We start from the raw sequence: 6,536 nt of genomic DNA, 5'->3' as shown, positions 1-6,536 counted from the left end.
TGTAGAATTGTTTGAACATGATTTCGGTACTTTCAATGTTACTGAATGTGTGAATAAATTAGATATGGATGTGGAATTAAATATTGTATGTTGTTCGTATCACCAGTCTTTGAGTCGATTCTTTATTTCACACATAAATTCCTCGAGTTGGTGGCCTGTGTGCTCACTCAGCTACACACATGACTGTACTCCTGGAATTAAATAAATTGATTGTGACTCGTGAAAAGTCGAACCCAATTGACTGGCCTTCACAGGCTCACCTGTTACATAGTTCCACAGAATGTCACCAGAAGGTGCATTGATATTACAGGCTGAAAACAAAGAGAGCTTTGCTAAGCCAGTTCTTTAATTACATGTGGCCCATCCTTCAGATAAAATCCTTTCAGTCATGATAATAAATGAGTATATATTCAGGGAAACATAAGTTTTAACTTACTTTGGCACATTCACTATAGCTTTATCTTCAGGAAAAAGTGGCGTCCTCAGGCAAAACTGTCCAGGCATTTTTAGTTTCAAATCGATGAGTAAGTAACCAAATGATTGTCTCTGAACCATCTGGTCAGTGCCTATAACCAGTCACATCATTGCAGCATTCAAAGTAGACCAATAGATGTCAATCACTCTAATCAGTTTCTGATGTGGAAAAAACTTTACAAACAACACATTAAAGTCAAATTTCAGCTCAAAGTAGGTGATCAAGTGCGTGTTAGCAAAGTGAAGCATCAGTTTAAGAAAGGTTATATGCCTGGACGGATGGACGAAATATTTATGATTTGTGACAGAATATAGAGAAATTCACCAGTGTATAAATTGCAAGACTATCTTAAAGAAAATTTAAATGGAACATTTTACAAATCTGAACTACAAATAGTTATAAAGTCTCCCAATGATGTCTATGCTGTATAAGAAATATTACACGAATGAGGAAGGGGTAAAAAACAATATTTTGTAAAATGGAATGGATATCCTGATACATTTAATAGCTGGGTCCCTCAAACAGATCTGAATTGCCTGCCATCATAAAATGATATGCATAACTCTATCACTCAATATTCAGCATGGATCAGTTGTATGTGATGTTACCTAGTAACAGTTCTATGAATTATTTTGCTAATAATGCTCTGAAAAAGTATATCACTCATCTTCCGAGATCTTCAACCTTGAAAGTTCATGGGAAGTGGCTTTGGTCGAATTACAGTAACCACATGTCTGGCATAACATGTCTGATGGCACAGGATGGTTATCTTACTTTCAAACTCTCAATTTGCTACCATAATAAATTATATTAGACTAGGTCATTACAAAGAACCTGTTGAGTTAATTAGAATATTAAACCAAGTATAAAAATCACTTCCTAAAACCGAAAATGAATTTATATTTACTTATGATTCATTGACCTGAAAGTAAACATGAACACAAATAATAGAGCCTCTATAACACTCAATCCTATACTGTCAGTAATACTTGGATTTGATAATAATCACATGATAAGAGAGACCATTAAAGCTCCATATGCCACTAATATGCATGGTGAATTTTATTTGCTCTGTGTTTACTCAGATGTTGTGGAACCTAGTGTTGTTGGTGATGCATGTGTACTTCAGATACGAATCGTTCAAGTTTAAGGTCAGGATGGAAAAATGATCACTGAAACATTTACAAATCCTCAATACATATCTGTTTCTAAACACAGTTTCAGACTATTGAGATTGGTATTTGAACAAGGGAAACTAATTGTAATGCTTCATCTTTGCAGTCATGAAAGTACCTTACTATCCCAAATAAGCTGTCTTGTAATTTACGATTACCAAGTGGGAAACGGTTTACTTTATTATGCTGGTAGTAAATGGCAATGGTGATACGGATTTGGACACATTTTGAGTAACTTGTTTCATTCGGCTATATCATTTATTAAAAAAAAAAGAGTGTTAGCCTTAGGAAAACAAGCTGTTCAGTCAGGAATAAATTTAGCATCAGAAACTATAGAAGTAAAATATTTTGTTGATGCTGGAAAACGAGAGCAATACAAAAAGCTCAGAACCTTTGCTTTGCCAAACAAAAAGAAGAAACAGAAAGGTCTCGTGTTCAGAATAGCTAAAACCAAGAGACAAAGCAAATCAACTCCAGACTTTTTCGACAAGTAATCACAACCCTCCTACCATATGCAAAGTACTTTCAGTGTACAAAGTCTAAGCTAGGCTTATTTTCTCTTCCTCCCACGCAAACTGATTGAGAAAGATCAATCAACTGAATATTATCTTCTAACTTTAGTGACCGACAGAGTATCCATCGAATTTTCTATATCTGGATCGAGAGATGAATATTTAGATCTGGCACTATCATATCTTCATGTAAAAGCAAAGATTGTCAAACCAGACTGGACCAACATAAAAAAGGATGAGCATAACTCTGTGCCTGTCAACATGTTGCTTCATTCTCCATTTTCTCAAGTGGATGTACACCTGAATGAGAAGCTCATTTCTTTGTGAGGCCTATATAGAAATTTTACTGAGTTATAATAGAGATATTAAGAGAAGTCATTTGACATCATCCATGTGGATAAAAGACATGGCAGATAGCTTTGATGATCTTGATTTCAATGATGGAATCAAAGACCAACACATAGATACAGTTGACATTATCAGCCATCTACATTTGGATGTCTTTTTGAGAACAAGTTCTTGTCTAATGGTGTAAGTTTAAATCTCTGCCTCGTACAAAATAAAGTTTCGTTTTGTATTATGTAAAACGATGAATTGGGATTCAAAATGTTAGTACAACACGTTTCTCTCTATGCTAGAAAAGTCTAGATCAGTCCATCAGTCGTTCTGTTGCATGCTTAAGCATTTCAGAAAGGAACAGCTAAATATCCTTTGAAATATATAGTGTGCAAATCGTTTTCAATTCCCCAGGGAAACTTACAAGCATCTATTGATAATGTATCTTTAAATCAAGTACCTACACGTCTTTTTATAGGTTGTGTTTAACAGATTTTGGAAGAAAATCCAACCAATTTCATACGTTACAGTATAAATATCTTGACAATCAATGTGGATAGAAACGGATTCTTGATCGATCTCTACAACCCACATTTGATGCACGAAGGTACGAAATATTATTTAGTAAAACGGGAAAACAGTTTCAACATAAAGAAAATGATAATGGATATGATGAATACTTTGAAGGATACGCACTCTTTCTCTTTGATCTTACACCTGATCCATCTGCTGGTGATTCACATTTTAAAACTTGGTGAAACAGGGAAATTTACTAATTGAAATACATTTCGGTAGTGTCTTACCCAAGGCTATAAATATTCTCTCCCATGTAGAATTCCAGTCAATTCTAGAAATTGATCATAATTGATATCTAAGAAGCTATGAACACTCTAGAAATTTATTCGATACTCTCACAAGATTTGTGTACTGAAAGAAGTTTGGAGGGTGTTTGTCAGTGATCAACTATCTGACCATGCAGAAAAACCCCGGTAGCTAGCCACTTGGTCTGTATTTACTTTGGTCCATATTTTGAGAATATTTTGATCCACTAGGATTGCTGCCACATAAGAAAATTAATCAAGAACAATTGTGGAACGAGGACTTAAAACCAAAAAGTACCGAAAGGACCATATTCATCTGTGTGTTTGGACAATATTGTACAAATTATGTTTATTACACTGTCGACATGTGTGGAAACAAAAATTGTTATCTAAATTTGGATTTCACAAGGACGTTAATTATATGTTTGTTCCCGATTTTGTTGCAAAACGTTTTCACGCAAATACGCCCTTAATACATGTATCTTTTTATGTAGATCAGGTTGCAAAATCTTTATTGTGAAAATGATCAAGTGTTAAAAGATATTGTTACGTCTCTGTACATTCGTTTGTTAATTTTTGTGCGATACAAGTCCTTTATTAAATAAAACTAGTTTATTCTTCCTCAATACAACTTTGCAATACACTTAATTTCCACAGTTACTTTAACTTCAACACACGCTATAATTCACAACAATTCACTCACTTTACTACCGCACTTGACTCAATTGTCCGTCTCTATCTCCGCCTGTCAGCAACTATAGTTTCGATCTCTGTATCTGCTATCCTCGGTTTCCACCGACCGTAACTGCTGTCCTTGGTTTCCCACTCTCTGATTGTCTCCTTTGTCTAGTGCACTTATATACATTAATAGCACCCATATAGCCTCTTCGAGAATCTTCTAGATACTCATTACGTGTTACCAACGTCACGTGACTTCCACTGTCGTAACACTGCCCCTTCCTTACTTTTGTTCGTCCCAAACAATAGCCACTTAAATTAAACCAATAGATAATTAACAATAACTTAATTAAATGTACAGAATTTACAAACACTACAAACACAAAATTAAAATTCAACAAAGTCTCTTAATTTTATGGGATGTATCTTCTTCCGTACTGGTCTCCCTCTCGTTGGCTTCTGCTTCATGTGGGGTTCATTTGCTCCATCAGGAAATGTCTTGTTATTGGTAACAGTCACATCAGTGGTAGTAACTTCATCAAGGGCTTCACTGTGTCCTTTCTCAAAACTGGGTAGAGTCTCTTCTTCGACAGTGGCTTTTTCAGATGACACGTCTTCAGCGGCATCTTTTGTTCCTTTTTCAATTTGTCCCAACTGAAATGTCCAGGACTATGATAATGCAAAAGCCTGTTGCCATGCACCACCTTTGGCTTACCTCGCCGACCACATTTTATTCGGAAAGTCACGTCTGAGAGATGATCCACTATGTCATATGGGCCTTCCCATGGAGAAGACAACTTAGGAGACTTCCCTTTGGTCTTCCTGGGACTATAGAACCACACCTTGTCTCCTGGTACAAAGCTGACTTCAGTAGATCTCTTATCATAACATAGCTTCATGGAATCAGCAGACGTTTTCAAGTTTGAACGCACTTGATGGTCAATATCATCCATCCTTTCCAATAACACTTTCACAAACTCAGGCAACTCTTCATAAGGTGGGCGTTTTGTTAACTGCCAACTGAAGTTCCCGACCAAACATCAACTTTGCTGGAGTGTATCGAGTGGCTTCATGCTCTGCTGTCCTATAGGCCATCAACAGTGGAGGGAGTAAGACATCCCAGTCATCTTGCCGTCTATTACAAAAATTTGCCAAATCCCGGTCCAAGTGTCCAATTGTACTTTTCTACCATCCCATCAGACTGTGGGTGGAGTGGCGTTGTCCTAGTCTTTCTTATGCCAAACAACTTGCAGCATTCATGTAACACAGCTGATTCAGAGTTATGGTCATGATCTGAATGCAGTTCATACGGCATACCAAATCTAAAGAAGAAATCACTAATAGCCGAAACTGCAGTTGTAGCTTCCTGATTCGGTATTGCATATGCTTCAGGCCACTTGGTGAAATAATCCATCACCACACAAATGTACCTATTTCCAGCACGAGTTTGGGGCAAAGGACCAGCGATGTCAATGGCTACTCTTTCCATTTGTGCGCCAACTTGATATAACTTCATTGGAGCACGTCCCTTATTCTTGGGTTCCATTTTAGCACAACATGTACTGCATGTCCTGCACCATTCTTCCACATCTTGCCTCATACCTATCCAGTAAAATCTCTGTCGTAGGTGACTCAATGTCTTCTAAAATACGAGATGTCCTCCTGTTAAACTACCATGGGGTTGATGCAGCACAACTTCTCGTAACTTTCTCGATATAACCGTTTGCCAGGTCGTCACTCTCCCATCTGCAGTTTCCCATCTCCGGAGTAGAATACCATCTTCAAGCTTCAACTGGTCCCATTGTGCCCAATAGTTCTTTGTCACAGGGCTTAAGCTAGACACCTTCTTCCAAGCAAATTGCAAAACAATTACTTGTAGAAAATGAATTATTGGCATCAAATCTTGGTCTTTCTCCTGTTCTGCTTTAATATCTATACTTGGTTCCACTTCACCATCATCAACTCCTTCAGTCACTTTGACTTCAGCTTGATGGCACCTCGTTAGTTCAACCTCTCTTTTGCAGCAATGTCTGCAGTCATTTTTGCAGGGTCTTCGGCTCAGTCCATCGGCATTTCCATGAGAGTTTCCTTCTCTATATTCAATATGATAATTATACTGGTCTATCTTTCCAATCCAACGTGCCAATTGTCCCTCTGGGTTCTTTAATGATCTTAACCAGTGTAATGCAGCAGGGTCTGTCCTGATGGTAAACCTGGCTCCATATAGGTAAGGATGGAAATATGTCAGACTCTTTAATATAGCCAGGAGTTCCCTCCGTGTTACACAGTAGTTCCTCTCTGGTCTACTCAGGACCCTACTTAAGTAGGCCACCACATGTTCGTTTTCGCCATCTTTCTGAGACAACACTCCTCCAGTTCCGACATTACTAGCATCACAATCCAGTATGTATGGCAGTGAGGGATTTGAAAGCTTTAAAAGTGGAGCTGAGGCCAATTTTTCTTCAATGTCTTAAAGCATGCTGGCAAGAACTGTCCATTCGAACTTCTGGTTCTTTTTTTTAGTAATCATGTAGTCGAG

The sequence above is a fragment of the Limulus polyphemus genome, unplaced genomic scaffold (assembly GCF_000517525.1).
Source record: "Limulus polyphemus unplaced genomic scaffold, Limulus_polyphemus-2.1.2 Scaffold5770, whole genome shotgun sequence".
Taxonomy (NCBI): domain Eukaryota; kingdom Metazoa; phylum Arthropoda; class Merostomata; order Xiphosura; family Limulidae; genus Limulus; species Limulus polyphemus.
This window is presented reverse-complemented; position numbering follows the sequence as displayed.